The sequence below is a fragment of the Engystomops pustulosus genome, chromosome 4, assembly GCF_040894005.1.
Source record: "Engystomops pustulosus chromosome 4, aEngPut4.maternal, whole genome shotgun sequence".
Classification (NCBI taxonomy): domain Eukaryota; kingdom Metazoa; phylum Chordata; class Amphibia; order Anura; family Leptodactylidae; genus Engystomops; species Engystomops pustulosus.
In genome coordinates, this window is record NC_092414.1 from 211,061,674 (window position 1) to 211,085,747 (window position 24,074).

At 45.1% G+C, this 24,074-nt stretch overlaps 1 protein-coding gene across 4 annotated transcripts in view; it reads right to left on the bottom strand.

Annotated features, from left to right (window-relative positions):
- Nucleotides 1–24,074, bottom strand: part of LOC140128264 (acetylcholinesterase-like) — a 64,453-nt gene that overhangs the window by 22,176 nt on the left and 18,203 nt on the right. For 3 of the 4 annotated variants that reach the window (XM_072149834.1, XM_072149837.1, XM_072149839.1), the window contains exon 1: nucleotides 3,503–3,635. The exons of the other annotated variant lie outside the window; for it this stretch is intronic. The gene's annotated coding sequence lies outside the window, so the exon portion shown is untranslated. Of the gene's footprint in view, nucleotides 1–3,502; nucleotides 3,636–24,074 lie in introns of those variants that run through there. 4 annotated transcript variants of the gene reach the window in all.

Genomic DNA, 24,074 nt, shown 5'->3' on the forward strand with positions numbered 1-24,074 from the left:
AAGGGGGGCATGTGAAGAGGAAGAGGTAAGGGGGGCATGTGAAGAGGAAGAGGTAAGGGGGGCATGTGAAGAGGAAGAGGTAAGGGGGGCATGTGAAGAGGAAGAGGTAAGGGGTGCATGTGAAGAGGAAGAGGTAAGGGGTGCATGTGAAGAGGAAGAGGTAAGGGGTGCATGTGAAGAGGAAGAGGTAAGGGGTGCATGTGAAGAGGAAGTGGTAAGGGGTGCATGTGAAGAGGAAGAGGTAAGGGGTGCATGTGAAGAGGAAGTGGTAAGAGGCGCATGTGAAGAAGAAGAGGTAAAGGGTGCATGTGAAGAGGAAGAGGTAAGGGGGCATGTGAAGAGGGAGAGGTAAGGAGGCATGTGAAGAAGAAGAGGTAAGGGGGCATGTGAAGAAGAAGAGGTAAGGGGGCATGTGAAGAAGAAGAGGTAAGGGATGCATGTGAAGAGGAAGAGGTAAGGGATGCATGTGAAGAAGAAGAGGTAAGGGGGCATGTGAAGAAGAGGAGGTAAGACTCGCATGTGAAGCAGAAGAGGAGGTAAGGGGGGCATGTGAAGAGGAAGAGGTAGGGGTGCAGGTGAAGAGGAGGTAAGGGATGCATGTGAATCAGAGAAATGTTGCTCCAGGGCTAAGGATCCGCCACCTACTTTGTGCCCACCTGTTTGTGGGTAGCATGAGCCCAGTTTGCCCCCCAAGGCCTTAGCCTATGAACCCGGTGTATATATGGAAACCCATTGATTGCTCCTAGAAGTAGATGATGTGGGTAAGTGATTAACCCCTTGAGGCCTCCCATCAATCCTTCCCATGTCGTCCAGGCGCGTTGCGGCTAATAGCGCAGAGTCATTAGTGGCCACTGCCGCTCCTTGTTGATGTAGACATATGGCAATTAGCGGGATGATAGAAAACAGCGGCTTGTTAAGAAACAGGAAATTATTCACAGATAAGAGGGAGATCTGGCAGAGCGGGCGCTGTGTCGTGGAGGGGGTGTCTGTGCAGTGTTGCAGGCTGGAGATGTGTGTATGGGATGGGAGCTGTCAGCCAGATGCATCACTAATAGGGGCAGCAGGTCCCCAGCCCGCAGAATGAAATGAATGAAATAGCTGGACAGGGAGTGAGAGGAGGGGGAGAGGAGAAACTCCGCCACGCCAGCGAGAAGAACTGACAGGGTGTCACTCCACAGGAGGCAACGGAGGTGAAATGACAGGAGCTTCACTCCATACACTGCCCGTGTCACCCCTCAGCATGGGTAATTGATGGGGAACTAAAGTAGGTCGACTCCTGGGGGAACATCATATGTGGGGTACACAGCAGCCCCATCGGTGCTGATATCATGTGGGTATTCTCCAAACACTATATGGCGGCATTTGGTACCACTATGTGGCAGTATTATGTGGGATCCAGGTGGTGGTATCTTGTTGGATCCATGTTGTGCTATTATGTGGTGATAGGTCCCCAGGGCTCTGTGCCCTGGTTGTGTTAGTGCTGGATAATCTCCCATTCACTTAAATGGCAGCCGAGAAAGCCATAGCATAGCTTGGCCATTACTCAATTACTGGTGCGGCCCCCAATCTCTAGTTGTCCTATCAGACCATTAATAAGACTTCTGAAGGACAATATCAAACACAACAGCGGATGGATATTTTACTGTACATCTATCCATCTAACATCTATCAATCAGCTATCTATATATATATATAATATCTATGTATCCATCAATGTATCCATCCATCTATCTATGTATCCAATTATCTAACATCTATCAATCAGCTATCTATATATATCTAATATCTATGTATCCATCGATCCATGTATCCATCTATCTAATATCTTTGTATGCGTTCATCCATCTATCATCAATGTATACATCCATCTATCCCATATCAATCCCCTTCAGACTTTTGGTTACCACATTCTGACTTTTAAAAGGGTTCACCTCTCCAATAACTGAGATACCATGATATTACACTTCTCCACTTCTTTTCTGTATGCGAGTCTTGGATATCATTAGCGGCCGGTAAGAAATATGGGCGTGGCTGTGACAACCTTTCCTTCATAACCACTACCATACCTTATTGTAGACCAGGTGTTAGACTTCCCAAGATGTCATATATCTATGAAGTAAACCAACCTGACACATCGCCAATTGGATTCCCCCCGCAATCTTATGACCCCACACTCCGATAGGGATAAGCTATGTTTACAGTTGTATTAATAGTAAACTGCACCACCTATTATTACTCATGAAATACCAAACCCAACAGGTCAGCGTCACGTTATCCCACATCTCCGGGGGTTTCAGTACCGGACTCTAAGCATGATTCCCCATTAACAAATAGCATGAAGTCCTGACAAGAACTAGGACCGTATCCAAACCCGGCAGCAACTTCCAGCAGCAGTAACCTAACCCCAAACATCGACAGCCGTCACCCAGTCTTGAAAATGTAAGGCTTGTGTCACCTAATCTCCAAGACTTCCGGGCCGGAGTCATCCAATCCTACATAGCTGTACACTTTCACGTAATATAGAAGACACCACTGTTACTCAAACACCATATGCCATGTAGTACTACTTACATACAATGAGTAAAGTCAACCTGGCACTGAGTTTAAAGGGGAATCCCATGGTTGATGTACGATAAGGGTGACATCGATGGCGGTCTACTGGCTTGGACCTCCTAACGAGATCCTAGACGAGAAGGTCTTGTTGAGTTCCTCAACTCACATTGATCATGGTGACGATGTGGAAGGGGAACCATCATTCAAACTTCTCAGACAGGCACATTTTTTAGGGTTTCCAGTGTTTAGAGACCCAACATGTTAGGGACATTCCATAAAAGTTGCATCGACATCACCATATTTCATTTTGTGTAACTAGGGCACGATGTACAAGCACTGGCGTCTCCTACATGCCAAGCCACCTGTATCCAACATTTTGTATACGTCGGCCACGGTATGCCTTCATCTCCAGTGCAATCACTGGCACCTCCATCAAAACACTGCCCATCAATGTCACCTGAGCAGCAACGTTCGGCATCAGTGCCACCTTCTCCACCCAGAAGCTGTCGATCATGGCAAACAAATAATGCATGTCATTGTCACCTCAAGGCAAACCATGGAAATCACTGTCAACTCAACCATCGCCCCAACACATCATGCAATGACTTACACACCACAACATGTAGACACTTACATGTACCCAACAGTGCATGCCAATTAACCCGAGGCTGTGGCTCCACACCAATACAAGAAGAAATGGAGCGACCTAGTTACGACTGCATGCCTTTATGTAGCGGTACCATATACCCCAGCACGGTACAATGACCAATGTCAAAACATACTGACCAGTACTTCTACAGAAGAATAGAAGAACCCTTCCCTCTAGAACTTGCAATCTAATACCAATCAAAGCCCATGGAAGCCGGTGTGGTCACGTCTATCCTCTCCTTGCATGTGCACTCGCATACATACATACATGCACGCCTACATACATACCTAGATTCCTTACCTGAGACAATCTGAACAGATCTTGTCACTGTATGGTTCTCTAGCTCTGCATTCACTCTCTCTCTCTGTCTGTCTATCCCTCCCTCTGCTTATCTCGATGTCTCTTACTCTCACCAGCCTCTGGATGACTCCTCCTCTCGCCTCCATCTCTCCCTCCCTGCAGCGACAGAAGAGACAGCACCAGAGACAGCAGCCAGGAAGACAGCTAGAGAGCACCTATTTCTGCAGTAGGACTCATCAGATAACCTTAGTTAGTCAAAGAGAGTGCAAGCTCCTCAACACTAGACATTCACAAGGACTCAGACCTAAACCATGGCAGACAGCAAAGCAGAGAGACAGATACTCAAGCAGGAGCAAGAGAAACCACTTGAGACAGAAACTGAGAGAATAGCTACAGTGCTCCTTCTTCAACATTAGGAATCATTGGCATCTTTGAGACCAAAGAACTGTAGACAGACTTGGCATAGACGCTCAACGAGATAGAAAATTCCTCTAAAGCAGACATCATCAGGGAATGAGATCAACATGGTGATAAGCAGCAAAGAGAGCGGCAACTGAAACAGTACAGAAATCTAGAGTGCACCTTATTCTAGAGTAGGACTCATCAGCATCTTTTTTGAGTCTAGAGAACTTTAGACACCATTTGACCTAGATAGTTAGCAAAACTACAAATTCCTCTACAATAGACATCATCGACAACTAAGGCCACCACAGTTATAGACAGCAAAGCAGAGAGCGACCAGAAAGGCAGCTTTAGAAGGACTTGTCAGCATATTTGATGCCCTGGATCATAAGCTAGACTCGAAATTCTGTAGAAGACATCAAAGACAACACAGTTATAGACCGTAGAGACGGGAACTCAGTAAAGAAACATCGACAGAGACAGCAGCTAGCTAAGACAAGACAACAGAAAAATAACTAGAGTGCACCATCTTTGACAGGAAGAGAGCCATCCAAAGATATTACCAAAGAGACAGAATCTAGGTAGAGATCTAGGTAGGACTTGTCATCATCTTCGAGAGACCATCATCTCCTTAGACAGATTTTACCATAGAGAGACAACAAGGCTGCACATTTCTCTATAGTAGCTCGGACATGTGGAACTCCAACTGCACAATTCTTCCCCCATGATGTTGACCGTCGTGGTTAATGTGGCCACATCCTCATACTTATTAGACAACATCATACCCAAAGAGATGTCTGGTAAGAAGCCCAACATTGGATATCGTTTACTTATAGACTGCTAGACAAGATGGCTGTACATGACATATGGGAGAGACAGCTACTGCCAGACAAAACATGCGAGACGGCTAGAAATAGACACAGCTGTAGGCTTTTCCGTTGCTAGACAGCTAAAGATAGACCTAGTAAGTAGACAGTTCCCTGTTAGACTGTTCCACTGAACATAATTAATTATACAGTAGACGGCTACAGAACATACTGAGGAGAGAGCGCTCAGTGTGTTGTCAATCACAGAACTGTCTCGGGAGCTATCAGTGTGAGCAAAAGCAATTGAGTGATGTCAAAATGAATAATGAGTAATGGCTTCAGCGCTCACATGTGCAGCCATACATCATGAGTATAGTGGAGTATTCCCACCTATAGGTACTGTCTCTTTAACTGTCTAACAAAGGAAGTGTGGGCATGCATATATGGTGGCATCAGCTTAAAGAAGCGAACGAGCCATAAGTATGAGGTTCAAAAATCTTGAGCCCCACAAGGGACCTTCATATAAATTAAGCTTTAGGATGAAGACTTAATGTTTTAGGAACCATCTTGTATCAAAAGAGTCTTAATTAGAGATAAGCGACCTGATGTTTCCGATTGGGTCCGGGGGGTTTGGATTCGAACAGAAACATTAGGTTCACTCATCTCTAGGCTTAATTCCAGAGATGGTGAGTATTTGCTTTAATAGGCAATGACAATGATCCATTAGAAGCTAACCCCAGGGTCCGTTTCGTTTGGGTCACAAATAACCAAATCCCAGTTGAAAGTGCACCCATGTGTATATAGGTGATGTATAGATGGAGGCTGGTATCTTAGATACATCTCCTGTGGCAGACCCAAGTGTGGTAAGTCTCCAGTGCAAGATCCAAAGGAGCCATGTGAGAGGTCTTCAGTGGTATACCCAAGAGCAAAACCACCATATCTCCTAACGTTGACCATACACACTCAGTGGTCATTGATGGGACACTTATCCACCCAACAGCTATTCTTTGCACCCTTTAAAACACACACATGTATGTGTCAACTGAACGTTCAGTAAGATGCCATCAAATATTACTGGGGTGGTATTAAATCTCTCAGGAACCAATCAAAATTTAACATGCCCCATCCTCATTTGTTGGTGAAGATCTGAGAAACTCTTTGGGCACATACAACATCCATTGGTGTCATCAGCTTGATGCTTGTGTTCTAACTTCTGGAACACACAAAAGTTTGTTCAAGTTCCATATATTTTTTCTGTTGTATAGACAATCCCTATGAAGATATCATCAGAGTTACTCCAGGTGCAGGACATGATCAAAGTTCAGAGAAGACTACTTAACTCATGATAACAGATGGAAAATGGAAAGGTTTGGACAATTGATATTTGATGTACTTATCACTACATGTTTACCATACTATAGGGGAGTTTTCAAAGTCTGGAGACTTCTCCAAAAAGTGGGAGCATTCAGCACCAGGGACAGCTCCGACCATCAACACACTAATTATGACATTGAAACCAATACTCCAACATTGAAAGGACAAAGCCATGAAGTCTAAAGATGGAGACGAAGAGATGTGTAAGGTATAGAAAAATCAACTAGTTGTATCACATGTGTCCACAGGTCAAAACTGAAAGCCCTTTAGGACACCAGATAATTGATTGCTACATAATTAGTATCTCAGGTAGCTTTCACCTTCTCCTAGATCTTCCATTCCACTTCCATCCCTTTTACAAGTGGCTCTACATGTTACCAGAGCAACCTAGTCTGAGTTCAGCTTTAATTTCCAAAAATTGAGAACCAATGTACCATGAAAATATGCTGTGAGAAGACATGAGGTCTCCTAATTTGATATTGTGGCTGCAGGTAGACGTTCATTAGGCAGGTCCCGTTGTCACTTCGACACCCTCTCTATGGGCAATACCTTAACAAACAAAAAACAAGGGACTAAAGGTGACCCGCCTTTTGCCCTAGGAATGTAAACACATCCGGCTGACCTCCAATGTCTATGATATGATCAACTGGTGTTCCTTCAGCATAAATCGAAGGAAAAAAAGGATCGGGCATGTTGAAATTCATCTCCAATTCTTTATTCTGAAGGGACTAGACCCACCACGAGAAGTTAAGGCAGTGGGAACTGTCCGCCACAAATTGTAAAAAAAAAAATTTGTGTTGGGCGTTCTCTAGGATCAAATGCCAGACGACAGCTATTGAGCGTGTGTTCCAGGCCCCACCAGCCTCCTATGATGATGGAGAGAGTCATGGTGACCATGGCTCTTATGTTCTTTTCAGTTTTGGCTCTGGAAGTAGGAACCCTGTCTAGCTATGTCCATGGCTACATCGAGGGGCCATGGTGGATAGGACATGGTGATCTTATTTTGAGACTAGACCTTCTTATTCTTGGTTGGACTTTGAACCCAAAACTTAGGCCGAGAGCTTTGGGGATTTTCTCTTTTATATAAACCAGTGGTCACATTGAGGGCCACCTAGGGACCTTCACTGATTCTGGAGGAAGGAGGAATGGGGACAACTCAGCCATAATTAAAGTGATTAGTGTGAAGTCATGCAAAGCAACGAGATGAAATGGAGCTGGACTGTATCTAAGAATAATGATGTGTCCACGCGGGCGATGTAAATCAGCACGAGTAATCCCGTCATTGATTCACCTGTCCTCAGACAGGAGAAGACTCCTCCAGCCCTGGTATTAGTGAAGCGTCAGGACGGTACGTGGTCGATACAAGGAGCATACTTCATGTCGCTGTGCATCAGATTATTTATGGACTCGCTGATGTCAGGCGGGTGATTTAAAGGGAGGCTCCCGCCCGCTCCGCTCCGCTTCTGCTGATGTGACTCCATCCCAGGTCTGCACTGCAACTAATTACTGTAATGGAATGAATGCTGCTAAGATCTAGTGGAAGGAACGAGGAGATGAGAACCACCACCATGTCAGGAGCGAAACTATACTGTATATAGCGCTGACAATAGTATACAACCCCCAACAGATGCTTCAAGGTGTCTATTATATCTCTACATACATCCTATATCTATCTACCTCCTATGTCTATTATATCTCTACATACATCCTACATCTATCTACCTCCTATGTCTATTATATCTCTACATACATCCTACATCTATCTACCTCCTATGTCTATTATATCTCCACATACATCCTACATCTATCTACCTCCTATGTCTATTATATCTCCACATACATCCTATATATCTATCTCCCGTTCCACCACATCCCAAAGATGCTCTATTGGATTGAGATCTGGTGACTGTGGAGGCCATTTGTGTCCAGTGACCTCATTGTTATGTTCAAGAAACCAGTCTGAGATGATTCCAGCTTTATGACATGGCGCATTATCCTGCTGAAAGTAGCCATCAGATGTTACAGGGTACATTGTGCTCATAAAGGGATGGACATGGTCAGCAACAATACTCAGGTAGGCTGTGGCGTTGTACCAAGGGGCCCAAAGACACCATGACACCACCACCACCAGCCTGAGCCGGTGATACAAGGCAGGATGGATCCATGCTTTCATGTTGTTGACGCCAAATTCTGACCCTACCATCCGAATGTCGCAGCAGAAATCGAGACTCATCAGACCAGGCAACGTTTTTCCAATCTTCTACTGTCCAATTTCGATGAGCTTGTGCAAATTGTAGCCTCCGTTTCCTGTTCTTAGCTGAAAGGAGTGGCACCCGGTGTGGTCTTCTGCTGCTGTAGCCCATCTGCCTCAAAGTTTGACGTACTGTGCGTTCAGAGATGCTCTTCTGCCTACCTTGGTTGTAACGGGTGGCGATTTGAGTCACTGTTGCCTTTCTATCAGCTCGAACCAGTCTGCCCATTCTCCTCTGACCTCTGGCATCAACACGGCATTTCCGCCCACAGAACTGCCGCTCACTGGATGTTTTTTCTTTTTCGGACCATTCTCTGTAAACCCTAGAGATGGTTGTGCGTGAAAATCCCAGTAGATCAGCAGTTTCTGAAATACTCAGACCAGCCCTTCTGGCACCAACAACCATGCCACGTTCAAAGGCCTCAAATCACCTTTCTTCCCCATACTGATGCTCGGGAGAACTGCAGGAGATTGTCTTGACCATGTCTACATGCCTAAATGCACTGAGTTGCCGCCATGTGATTGGCTGATTAGAAATTAAGTGTTAACGAGCAGTTGGACAGGTGTACCTAATAAAGTGGCCGGTGAGTGTACAGCCTACATCTATCTACCTCCTATGTCTATTATATCTGTACATACATCCTACATCTATCTACCTCCTATGTCTATTATATCTGTACATACATCCTACATCTATCTACCTCCTTTGTCTATTATATCTCTACATACATCCTATACATCTATCTACCTCCTATGTCTATTATATCTGTACATACGTCCTACATCTATCTACCTCCTATGTCTGTTATATCTGTACTTACATCCTATATCTATCTACCTCCTATCTATGTTTCCTACATGTATATATGTAACTGAAGGGTCTCCGGTCCTTTCCCTGAGAATCAGTCACAGCTCTGGAGGTGACATCAGTTTATGGTTTTGGTCCATTATTCTCTGGAGGATGTTTGGTTTGTCATTTGGTCACCATTTACCACCCCAGATAAAACTTAATAACATAATGGGGAGTCAATAGCAGCGCAGAGCACAGAGAGCTGGATCTGTAGGGGATAGGAAACAGTCAGCTATTGCTGATGGTTCTCACCATAAAACCCCCAGATATTATACCTGGCAGTACAGCGCCCCCTATGTTATACCTGGCAGTACAGCGCCCCCTATGTTATACCTGGCAGTACAGCGCCCCCTATGTTATACCTGGCAGTACAGCGCCCCCTATGTTATACCTGGCAGTACAGCGCCCCCTATGTTATACCTGGCAGTACAGCGCCCCCTATGTTATACCTGGCAGTACAGCGCCCCCTATGTTATACCTGGCAGTACGGCGCCCCCTATGTTATACCTGGCAGTACGGCGCCCCCTATATTATACCTGGCAGTACAGCGCCCCCTATATTATACCTGCCGGTACAGCGCCCCCTATATTATACCTGCCGGTACAGCTCCCCCAGATATTATACCTGCAGTACAGCACCCCCAGATATTATACCTGCAGTACAGCACCCCCAGATATTATACCTGCAGTACAGCACCCCCAGATATTATACCTGCAGTACAGCGCCCCCTATATTATACCTGGCGGTACAGTGCCCCCTATGTTATACCTGGCAGTACAGCGCCCCCTATATTATACCTGGCAGTACAGCGCCCCCTATATTATACCTGCCGGTACAGCTCCCCCAGATATTATATCATCAGTACAGCGCCCCCAGATATTATACCTGCAGTACAGCTCCCCCAGATATTATATCATCAGTACAGCGCCCTCAGATATTATACCTGCAGTACAGCGCCCCCAGATATTATACCTGCAGTACAGCGCCCCCAGATATTATACCAGGAATACAGACCCCCCAGATATTATACCTGCAGTACAGCGCCCCCAGATATTATATCATCAGTACAGCGGCCCCAGATATTATACCTGCAGTACAGCTCCCCCAGATATTATATCATCAGTACAGCGCCCCCAGATATTATACCTGCAGTACAGCTCCCCCAGATATTATATCATCAGTACAGCGCCCTCAGATATTATATCATCAGTACAGCGCCCTCAGATATTATACCTGCAGTACAGCGCCCCCAGATATTATACCAGGAATACAGACCCCCCAGATATTATACCTGCAGTACAGCGCCCCCAGATATTATATCATCAGTACAGCGCCCCCAGATATTATACCTGCAGTACAGCGCCCCCAGATATTATATCATCAGTACAGCGCCCCCAGATATTATACCTGCAGTACAGCGCCCCCAGATATTATATCATCAGTACAGCGCCCCCAGATATTATACCTGCAGTACAGCTCCCCCAGATATATCATCAGTACAGCGCCCCCAGATATTATACCTGCAGTACAGCGCCCCCAGATATTATATCATCAGTACAGCGCCCCCAGATATTATACCTGCAGTACAGCGCCCCCAGATATTATACCAGGAATACAGACCCCCCAGATATTATACCTGCAGTACAGCTCCCCCAGATATTATATCATCAGTACAGCGCCCCCAGATATTATACCTGCAGTACAGCTCCCCCAGATATTATATCATCAGTACAGCGCCCCCAGATATTATACCTGCAGTACAGCTCCCCCAGATATTATATCATCAGTACAGCGCCCCCAGATATTATATCATCAGTACAGCGCCCTCAGATATTATACCTGCAGTACAGCGCCCCCAGATATTATATCATCAGTACAGCGCCCCCAGATATTATACCTGCAGTACAGCGCCCCCAGATATTATATCATCAGTACAGCGCCCCCAGATATTATACCTGCAGTACAGCTCCCCCAGATATTATATCATCAGTACAGCGCCCCCAGATATTATATCATCAGTACAGCGCCCCCAGATATTATATCATCAGTACAGCGCCCCCAGATATTATATCATCAGTACAGCGCCCTCAGATATTATACCTGCAGTACAGCGCCCCCAGATATTATACCTGCAGTACAGCGTCCCCAGATATTATACCAGGAATACAGACCCCCCAGATATTATACCTGCAGTACAGCGCCCCCAGATATTATACCTGCAGTACAGCGCCCCCAGATATTATACCTGCAGTACAGCTCCCCCCGATATTATATCATCAGTACAGCTCCCCCAGATATTATACCTGCAGTACAGCGCCCCCAGATATTATACCTGCAGTACAGCGCCCCCAGATATTATACCTGCAGTGCAGCGCCCCCAGATATTATAGCAGGAATACAGACCCCCCAGATATTATACCTGCAGTACAGCACTTGGGCGATTACCATATTTACTAGCATAGCAGAGTTTCACAATCTTTTCCTGTTGCACTTGGTACATATGAGTAGAACTACATATGGTCCCAGGCAGTTCCTGTTTTTTTCGGGTTCACCTGCCGCATCCCTGGGCCTCGTCCTTAATTCACTAATGCACATCCAGGTCCGTGCGGTGGATGTGGTGGAGGCCTCGGAGGACCTGCGGAGATCATCGCTTCCATTACTTTAATCTTGTACTTGTCTTTGCTCCATTTACTCCAAGTGTTTTTATATGTCCTCATCACCGGGGCCTATATATAGTAACCCAGAAATCCGCCTCGCTCCCCTACAGACTCCCATCCATCATCCCGCTCTATATATACACATAGCACCGACTCCCCTCGGAGACTCCCGGAGATTTCCTTCCGCTACAAGATATTTATAGTTTTTTCTGCTGGATCATTTGTGTCCTGGAGAGCCATGGGGGATGGGTACAAGGAGGATGGAGGGGGTATAATGGGGCAGAGGAGGGGTATATAGAGTATAGACAGGGGTATCAGTATTAATAGGGCAGGTAATGGGAGTCATATAGAGAATAAAGGGGGATATGAGGAATAATGGGGCCGAGTAGGAGGTAAATAGAGAGGGGCAGAGGTAAGGAGTACACAGAGTATTGAGGGGGATATGAGGAATAATGGGGGAGGGAAAGGGTTACATAGAGTATAAGAGAGCCGCCAGCTCTCAGCATTATCCCTGTGCTTCTGCTGCTGCTGTGTGTAGCAGTCGGCAGGCGCCAAGTGATGATGTCATTCAGTGCTACACAGAGCATGAGAGGAGGAGAGCTACTGCATGGAGGGAACGAGCCAGCTCAAAGAACAGTGGGAGCCGGCTCCCCTCAGTGAGTCGATGGCTCACTTAACCCCGCCTCTAACCATCTCACCATGCCCCCTGGTGAGTGGGGGTACTGGCTGGACTGTGGCTCCCTATATACACTAAGAAGAGCCGTAATTCCCATAAAAAAAAACTAAGAAAGAAATAGTGGGAGCATCTGGGGGGATATAATAAGAGACAGATATTCTGTCCACCAGTCAGGTCCTTATACAGCAGCCCCCAGCTGGACAGAGACTCAGCCCACCAGTCAGGTCGTTATACAGCAGCCCCCTGCTGGACAGAGACTCCGCCCACCAGTCAGGTCGTTATACAGCAGCCCCCTGCTGGACAGAGACTCCGCCCACCAGTCAGGTCCTTATACAGCAGCCCCCTGCTGGACAGAGACTCCGTCCACCAGTCAGGTCCTTATACAGCAGCCCCCTGCTGGACAGAGACTCCGCCCACCAGTCAGGTCGTTATACAGCAACCCCCTGCTGGACAGAGACTCCGCCCACCAGTCAGGTCCTTATACAGCAGCCCCCTGCTGGACAGAGACTCCGTCCACCAGTCAGGTCCTTATACAGCAGCCCCCTGCTGGACAGAGACTCCGTCCACCAGTCAGGTCCTTATACAGCAGCCCCCTGCTGGACAGAGACTCCGCCCACCAGTCAGGGCATTATACAGCAACCCCCTGCTGGACAGAGACTCCGCCCACCAGTCAGGTCGTTATACAGCAACCCCCCTGCTGGACAGAGACTCCGCCCACCAGTCAGGTCGTTATACAGCAACCCCCTGCTGGACAGAGACTCCGCCCACCAGTCAGGTCGTTATACAGCAACCCCCTGCTGGACAGAGACTCCGCCTACCAGTCAGGTCGTTATACAGCAACCCCCTGCTGGACAGAGACTCCGCCCACCAGTCAGGTCGTTATACAGCAACCCCCTGCTGGACAGAGACTCCGCCCACCAGTCAGGTCCTTATACAGCAGGCCCCTGCTGGACAGTGGCCCACCCACCAGTCAGGTCCTTATACAGCAGGCCCCTGCTGGACAGTGGCCCACCCACCAGCCAGGTCGTTATACAGCAGCCCCCTGCTGGACAGAGACTCCGCCCACCAGTCAGGTCGTTATACAGCAACCCCCTGCTGGACAGAGACTCCGCCCACCAGTCAGGTCGTTATACAGCAACCCCCTGCTGGACAGACTCCGCCCACCAGTCAGGTCGTTATACAGCAACCCCCTGCTGGACAGAGACTCCGCCCACCAGTCAGGTCGTTATACAGCAACCCCCTGCTGGACAGAGACTCCGCCCACCAGTCAGGTCGTTATACAGCAACCCCCTGCTGGACAGAGACTCCGCCCACCAGTCAGGTCGTTATACAGCAACCCCCTGCTGGACAGAGACTCCGCCCACCAGTCAGGTCGTTATACAGCAACCCCCTGCTGGACAGAGACTCCGCCCACCAGTCAGGTCGTTATACAGCAACCCCCTGCTGGACAGAGACTCCGCCCACCAGTCAGGTCGTTATACAGCAACCCCCTGCTGGACAGAGACTCCGCCCACCAGTCAGGTCGTTATACAGCAACCCTCTGCTGGACAGAGACTCCGCCCACCAGTCAGGTCGTTATACAGCAACCCCCTGCTGGACAGAGACTCCGCCCACCAGTCAGGTCGTTATACAGCAACCCCCTGCTGGACAGAGACTCCGCCCACCAGTCAGGTCGTTATACAGCAACCCCCTGCTGGACAGTGGCCCACCCACCAGCCAGGTTGTTATACAGCAGCCCCCTGCTGGACAGTGGCCCACCCACCAGCCAGGTTGTTATACAGCAGCCCCCTGCTGGACAGTGGCCCACCCACCAGTCAGGTCCTTATACAGCAGGCCCCTGCTGGACAGTGGCCCACCCACCAGCCAGGTTGTTATACAGCAGCCCCCTGCTGGACAGTGGCCCACCCACCAGCCAGGTTGTTATACAGCAGCCCCCTGCTGGACAGTGGCCCACCCACCAGCCAGGTTGTTATACAGCAGCCCCCTGCCTACAGCAGGGGGGAGCAGAATGCACATGTAAGTGGACAGCGAGGACCTTCTTCCATCCTCCTTCCCATCTCACTTCTCTTCTAGGCAGGGAAAAAGTTTTTGTGATAAAAATGTTCTGGTCTTTCCCCAATTTTATGAATTATGGTGTGTACCAAAACTGACAGACAGTGTAATCCGTATGCGCTGTGTATATATAAATGATACATACGTGTGAGTATGGACATACTAAGCGGCCGTGCGCCAGTTTTCTGTCGGACTTTGCACCTTCTTTCTATGTATTTAAGAAGTGTATTTTGTGTCGCACTCGACCCTTTTGTGTCGCTAGTGTGCGACACAAATTTCTGCACTGCAGGGGACGCTCCAACCCCCAGTCCGACCATGCGGCAGATTTAACATGCAAAATCTGACAGAAGTTTGTCGCACGCCCCATGTTATAGAAGCACCAAATGAAAAAGTGGTGCCCTCTGCTGGGGCAGTGCAGGGGGCGTCAGAATCACGGAGAATGGGTGCCAGAAATCCTGAATCTGGCGCCCCCTGCTGCACACTACACAGGCAAATGTGCCCCGGCGTGTGTATGTACGGCGCTGTAGTTAAAAGTAGAAAACATAACAATGACATAAAACATAACATAAACACAAAACTAAACACTGCTAATCCCTCCCCTATAATATAGAATATATAATAAATATTTACAACTCGCCTGCTGGCCCTGTACTATACATATGTGTATGCACTGTATGTATGTGTATGGGTAATTACTATATGTACTTTATGTTGTGTGTATATTTATTTTATTTATGCATGTGAATCGGTATGTACTGTGTGTATGTATGTATGTGTATGTACTGTGAGTATGGATATGTACTAGATGTATGGGGATGTACTGTATGTTGTGCTATGTATGTGTATATCTATATGTATGTGTATGTACTGTGTGTATTTATATGTATGTGAATGTACGGAGCGTATGGATATGTACTAGATGTATGGGGATGTACTGTATGTTGTGCTATGTATGTGTATGTACTGTGTGTATCTATATGTATGTGTATGTACTGTGTGTATCTATATGTATGTGTATGTACTGTGTGTATCTATATGTATGTGTATGTACCGAGCGTATGGATATGTACTAGATGTATGGGGATGTACTGTATGTTGTGCTATGTATGTGTATGTACTGTGTGTATCTATATGTATGTGTATGTACTGTGTGTATTTATATGTATGTGAATGTACCGAGCGTATGGATATGCACTAAATGTATGGGGATGTACTGTATGTTGTGCTATGTATGTGTATGTACTGTGTGTATCTATATGTATGTGTATGTACTGTGTGTATCTATATGTATGTGAATGTATGGAGCGTATGGATATGCACTAGATGTATGGGGATGTACTGTATGTTGTGATGTGTATATGTCTTTGTACTGCATATACGTGTATGCAAGTTTTTGTGGTTTTACATCATCATAAAATAAAAAATGTTTCCAGCTTGACCCCTTCGAGACTCAGCCCTTTTTCATTTTTGCATTTGTTTTTTACTTCCCTCCTTCCAAAAGTTATAACTTTTCCAATTTTTCCATGTACAGAGCTATACAAGGTTTTTTTTTTGGCAGGATGTTTTGCATTTTCTTGTGTGCTCTGCTTTTCCGTCTTTCACTGTGCGCTCCAAATGACACCTCTACTTTACTCCTTGGGTTGGTGCGATCACGGTAATTACATAATAAGGGTGATTTTAATTATTTTTTATATTATTTATATTAGATTTTTTTATATTATTATTTATTATTATTTCAGGCCCCCTAGGGTACTTTAACTCAAGGGGGTCTGATCACTCATACAATTTACCCCAGTGTATTGAAGTATATTGTGTATATACCTACAGAACACTGTTGTTATAGGCCTAGTAGTCTCTATGAGCCCCTAAGGCTGTCACGAAAACCCAAACTAATCCCTCCGATGAAATCAAGTAGGATGTTGATTGTACATAAAAGATGGTGGTGCCCACCGATAGCATTGTTACAGAGCTGAATGAGTGACAGGCATAGGAGTCTCTGTGAGACTACAAGTTGTCATGACAACCAATCAGTGCCCTCCGATGATGCCAAGATGTCAGCTCCCGCCGGCAGCACTGTTAGGTGCCACGTTTGAACCCGACGGGTTTGCTACCGCGATCCGTGACGGCACAGATCTGGGCAGTTGTCAACTTTTTAATACTGCTGACAACAGCCATATATGTAGGGAGCTTAGCCGTGAGCCCTCTCCATACGGCCCCTAGTGCACCACAAGAATGTTGTAGTACATGTAAGGGTTAAATAAAAGTTCATATCCATAGAACAGGCCAATATCAGATCAGTGAGGACTCACTCACCGATTGCGTCCACCTACGGCACTGGAAGCATGGCAGAGAGCTCCCTCCTCTGTGTAGTGGCTGAGCTGTGTTACTGCAGCTCTTCTCCATATTCCTCTACTAGGCCTTCAATATTACATCTGACAATCAGGTTGTTCAGCGAATGATCGTCTTGTATCAGCACTGCAGTACCAAATATTACCACTATAAATGGTATAGGTGAGCAGTGTGGCATGAAAGGGTGGCTTCTACATGTGTCGGTATGTACTGTATGTATGTATATTTATATTGTATTTCATGTGTGTATATGTATGTGTGTTGTGTAATATGCTGTGTCTGTGTACAGCACATATATACATGTACAGTATTTGTGTGTCTATACTGCGCATATCTATGTATGTATAACCATGTACTGTGTGTATGTGTGTGCTTATTAACAACATATGTTTCAATCTATGTTTTATTTGTGTGTTCTGTATATTTTTATGTCGCTGTCTATTATTTCTAAATGTGTGTATATTTTATGTATACATGTGTATTTATGTACTGTAAGTATGTATGTATGTAATGTGTGTGTGTTTGTATGTGTGTGTTTATACTGCACAACCTTATGTATGTGTGTATATATGTACTGTATGTAATGTGTGTATGTGCATGTATGTGTGTATGTATATGTCTATGTATGTATTGTGTGTGTGTTTGTATGTGTGTGTTTATACTGCACAGCCTTATGTATGTGTGTATGTATGTACTGTATGTAATGTGTGTATGTGTGTATGTATATGTGTATGTATGTGCTTGTATGTTTATACTGCACAGTCTTATGTATATGTGTGTTTGTACTGTATGTAATGTGTGTATGTGCATTTAAGTGTGTATGTATGTATGTAATGTGTGTGTGCGCTTGTATGTGTGGGTTTATACTGCACAGCCTTATGTAATGTGTGTGTATGTGCATGTATGTGTGTATGTATGCAATGTGTGTGTGCATGTATGTATGTGTGGGTTTACACTGCACATATGTATGTGTGTAGGTATGTCCTGTATGAATATGTGTATGTAAAGTACATGTGGGCTTATACTGCAGGTATCTATAGGTATCTGTGATGTTTGTGTAGGTATGTACATGTATGAATGGATGTCTGTATGACTGACCCTCCCCTATACACAGGCTGATGCTGGGATCAGGAGGTTGTTTACCAGAGCTGTCACATCCCATAATCATTCATCTCGGTTTATGAGAGCGGCATTTCCGGAACTCCGTATCCACATGAAGCCGTGGAGCATCCATAGAACAATAGCCCCCATCCTCCCGCTCCGCTGACAGACATCCTCATTTATCTATGTGCATCAAAGCGTTCAATATATACCGCCTGCATCTCTTATCCCAGCCTCATGTCCCCCCCGCCCGCCCTCCACACAACAAGGCCGCGCTCTGCTGCAGTAATTTAATAAAGTGCTCTGCAAATGAGCTCACCTCCATGTGCACGATTTATTACCAAAGCTGCAATGCAGGGGTCATGCCTGCAAAATATAAAACCGCAACATAGTGCACTGCAGATATCTGGAGTAATGCAGGACTGGAAGACTGGCACTGAAATCACCAGCCGCTGCCAATCATAGGCTGCAAATTGTACTCCAGCACCAGAATGCATTGCAGGATATGCATGGGGTGCACCGAAATCCTTCTATGTAATACACAGGCCCCCAAAACCAAAATGGCGGACGTGTATAGTTAGGGTCAAATTTTTGACCGCATGTAGTACACGAGGGGGGTCACCCAATTAACACACCATCCATTAAAGAGGTTGTCCCACTCACCCCATAGAGGATAAGTGCTTGATCACTGAATTATTATCACCAACCAAACATGAGAATGGGGCTCATCGGTAACGGCCATCAGTGCCATGGTTGGTTTAACACATTGTTGAGTCAACATTTATGAGCTATGCTATACATTTACATTGAAGTTATATTTTCAGCACAAAAAAATCTATGATATCATATATGCGGCACACCATTTCACGACCTGCACCTACCTGTGTTGTACACACCAGGGGTTCTGATTGTCAATCATAAAAAAAAACCCAAAACCTACGTCTGCTTTGCCCATTGACCTTGTAATATAACCCAAAACTTCCTCGAACGGTGTTACGTCTTCAACATGTGACGTAGAGCTGCAGTTTCTCTGTGCTGCTGAGACTGCATGCTGTGAGAGGGGAGGAGGAGCAGCAGCAGGACAACAGTCTTAAGTGCCAAATAGAGCAATGGCTGCCAGACTGTAGGCCTGTGTTACAACCATGGGTCTTTCTTAGACATTAAGCTAGACATAGTCATCTGCCTCTCCATTTCAGCTCTCTGGATAAGGCCACCAGTACCTGGAACCTGTTCCTGTTCCCTAAATTCTGGAACTCTTACCCAGTAGGTATCCATAATTCCTGGTCTAAGGGAAGTTTAATAGGACAGCTGCTGGAAGCCATCCACCTACCTACTTATGGCCCTCAACCATGGCCAGCAATTCCTAATCCCTTTGCCCATGGTCAAAAAACTCTAGCCAAGCCCGAGACCCATCTTTTCCAAGTCAGTGGGACCACTGATGCTTCACAGTAATGTATTCCCAGTTCCCAACGCGAACCACAGATCAAAGTAGAATTTGAGCTGCAAGTAACACAAGGTGCCGCACCTATGCAAACACAATCATTTATACAATATACATAACTTTATTTGTCCATTACGCCCTATGTGCAGACAAAGTGTCGCCAAAACTTATTTATAAAAGATCTGAAGAGCTTAGGGATAAATCATAGAGGCAAACATAGTCTACATGACCTTTCCAGATCTTTCCAGGCTTCTTTACACTAGAGCTTCTCAGGATATATGGTTTGGCTCCTAGATTGGTGAGGCTTGGGCCCTTGCCAATGCCAAAACTCTAAAGCAGAAGCTGCAGTGATAATGCAGGACCTTCAACAGTACAGGACCTTCACTGACACCATAGTCGTACAAGCATGAGTACACAAGTCCTACACCAAAGAGGTAGGCTACTTGGCTATTTACCTGGAGGGTGTCCACTTCTTCATTCTGCCCAGTTCGGAGGCAGGTGTCCGGGGACCTTCTTCTAGTTCTCAACATTGGTGTAGATCACAGAAGTGGGACCCCTGGAGCGCTGACCTGAACTTATAGTGGGAACGCCAATGGTTGGATCGCGGCAGTCTGGCATAGTTGACATACAGTTGACCTATCATAAGGCTAAGCCACCAGTATTATAGTCCCGGGAACCTCCCGGTAACCCAAACCATGATTAAATAAAAGGGCTTATGGAACGGAGCATCATGATGACATTCTGATGACAGAAAATAGCATATGGTACCGCGCCTGTACAAGCAGCTTAGGTTATACAATATAAACAACTTTATTTGTTCACGCCGCCCTATGTGCACACACGGTGTTGTAAAAACGTTAATTAAAAGCAATAAAAGGTTAGAGATAGCGCATGGGAGACATAGGAGAAGATTTATTAGCACTTTTATGCCAGTTTTCCCACAAGCCCTGAAATAACCACATTTCCTTGTAAACCACCAAGTGTGTATGGTGGAGTGGGCCGGTATGTGGTGGGGTGAGCCGGTATGTGACGGAGTGGGCCGGTATGTGGCGGGGTGAGCCGGTATGTGGTGGGGTGAGCCGGTATGTGACGGAGTGGGCCGGTATGTGGCGAGGTGAGCCGGTATGTGACAGAGTGGGCCGGTATGTGGCGGAATGGGCCGGTATGTGGCGGGGTGGGCCGGTATGAGGTGGGGTGGGCCGGTATGAGGTGGAGTGGGCTGGTATGCAGGCATCACTGCCTTGTGCTATCACACTGGCTGTAGCCTGTTATCGTTCAGGCCCATCAGGGAGATGGAGATCAAAGCTCATCAGGAGGGTACATGAAGCTCTGGCGTCTGATGCCCCCCATGATCTCCAAATGGGATCCAGGTCTGTTATCGGCGAACCTTTTGGGATGAATCGGTTGCATCAAAAACAACTTTACTCTTGAACATGTAGTGAATATTGTGGGTCTAAAGACGGTATAAAGACTGAAAGAGATTTCTACTGAGGTACAGTAGATAATGAGGTACATCCTATGGAGAGGTCATGAAGATCGATGCTGGACCCTAATCGATTGGCTGCCCCTGTCCGGGAATAAAATTGAACACAACTGGAAGTCCAGTTCCATTCTACGTGTAGAGGAGAACTGGCTCTGGTCTACGAAGGGCTAAAAATCGTCAAATTCCTGTAAGCAGAAGATTGGCGACTGATAAAATAATTGACGATCCAATGGAAGCCCGACACCCATAGAAAAATGCTGCAGGAGCCGCACCACTTCCATTGTACATCAGAACTTTATTTTGATAGAAGATTAAAAAGCTGTACAAATGTCATGGTCACACTGGACAAGGCCGATGCGTTTCAAACCGGGTGAATCTTACTGATGGTGAAGCCCAACAGACCCAACCGAATCCAATAGATTCATGTGTCCTTGTTGCTTCTGTTGGCACTTCCAAGTCTTTACCTATTCTTCTCCTAGACCAGAACAAAGGAAATCGTCAACAGATGGGTCGACAGAGACTTTCCAAAATTATTCCAAAATATTTTCCCACCCTCTATCACAAAGTGACCCAATATGACATCTTTAATACAAATAAAACATTTGTTCCAAAAAAAAGCCCTTCAGTATCCTCAGGATGACCGGTCAGCCAAGATAAATAATCGAAAAACTGGCCGAATACCAGGGCTGCGGAGGCGGAAGGACTCATTCTCTCAGACCTCAAAATTTGATTTCGACAAAAAAGTTGACCATAAAAAAAGAGGGAATAAAAAGTTTATGAAAAATAAAATGAAATATTTTTATTTGTACGTATTAAAAGAGTTCTCTTGTTTGACTGAAAATATCATTATACTCGCATAGCGATTGGCCACAGTACTAGCCCTCTCTAGTATCCACAAGTAGTAGGGGTGAAGGACCAGCAGTCAAATCATGGTCACATGACCTTGACTATCCAGGTCCTTTAACCTTGGAGCAGCATAGGAGGGAACCCTGGAGATCAGAGAGTGCTGGGGAGGGAAGGGGAGATAGTAGACGACACTGGAGTTTTTGTCATGTTGTTTTAGATCATCCCCTGCTGCATACAGTTATTTTTTCTGGGGTAAACAGTATTGTAGACAGTTCCCTGTATAAATTTAGGTCCCTTGATGCAGTATAAAGCTCCCAGGAATGTGTCGTCTGTGACCTCTGCCTCGCACATCAATAGAGGGAATGCATGGAAATAACATGTGGTGGTGACAGGTGCATTGTTTAGGAGGGTCTATGTTAGTGTAACTTTTTATATCTGACTCCTGACTCCGCGGCCATGGTCATAGAATATTTTACTTGTTTATGGGAGGTACAGACATAGGGACAGATTAGTCGCCTCATATGTAACTACAAGGGATTTTGTGATACGTCATTGCTTCCTATAAACAAGCATATAACTAAAATACTGCCCCCTATGTACAAGAATATAACTACTATAATACTGCCCCCTATGTACAGGAATATAACTACTATAACACTGCCCGCTATGTACAAGAATATAACTACTATAATACTGCCCCCTATGTACAAGAGTATAACTACTATAATATTGCCCTCTATGTACAAGAATATAACTACTATAATACTGCCCTCTATGTACAAGAATATAACTACTATAATACTGCTCCCTATGTACAAGAATATAACTACTATAATACTGCTCCCTATGTACAAGAATATAACTACTATAATACTGCCCCCTATGTACAAGAATATAACTACTATAATACTGCTCCCTATGTACAAGAATATAACTACTATAATACTGCTCCCTATGTACAAGAATATAACTACTATAATACTGCCCCCTATGTACAAGAATATAACTACTATAATACTGCTCCCTATGTACAGGAATATAACTACTATAATACTGCCCCCTATGTACAAGAATATAACTACTATAATACTGCTCCCTATGTACAAGAATATAACTACTATAATACTGCCCCCTATGTACAAGAATATAACTACTATAATACTGCCCCCTATGTACAGGAATATAACTACCATAATACTGCCCCCTATGTACAAGAATATAACTACTATAATACTGCCTCCTATGTACAAGAATATAACTACTATAATACTGCTCCCTATGTACAAGAATATAACTACTATAATACTGCCCCCTATGTACAAGAATATAACTACTATAATACTGCTCCCTATGTACAGGAATATAACTACTATAATACTGCCCCCTATGTACAAGAATATAACTACTATAATACTGCTCCCTATGTACAAGAATATAACTACTATAATACTGCCCCCTATGTACAAGAATATAACTACTATAATACTGCCCCCTATGTACAGGAATATAACTACCATAATACTGCCCCCTATGTACAAGAATATAACTACTATAATACTGCCCCCTATGTACAGGAATATAACTACTATAATACTGCCTCCTATGTACAAGAATATAACTACTATAATACTGCCCCCTATGTACAAGAATGTAACTACTATAATACTGCCTCCTATGTACAAGAATATAACTACTATAATACTGCCCCCTATGTACAAGAATATAACTACTATAATACTTCTCCCTATGTACAAGAATATAACTACTATAATACTGCCCCCTATGTACAGGAATATAACTACTATAATACTGCCTCCTATGTACAAGAATATAACTACTATAATACTGCCCCCTGTGTACAAGAATATAACTACTATAATACTGCCCCCTATGTACAAGACTATAACTACTATAATACTGCTCCCTATGTACAAGAATATAACTACTATAATACTGCTCCCTATGTACAGGAATATAACTACTATAATACTGCCCCCTATGTACAAGAATATAACTACTATAATACTGCCCCCTATGTACAAGACTATAACTACTATAATACTGCTCCCTATGTACAAGAATATAACTACTATAATACTGCTCCCTATGTACAGGAATATAACTACTATAATACTGCCCCCTATGTACAAGAATATAACTACTATAATACTGCCCCCTGTGTACAAGAATATAACTACTATAATACTGCTCCCTATGTACAAGACTATAACTACTATAATACTGCTCCCTATGTACAAGAATATAACTACTATAATACTGCCCT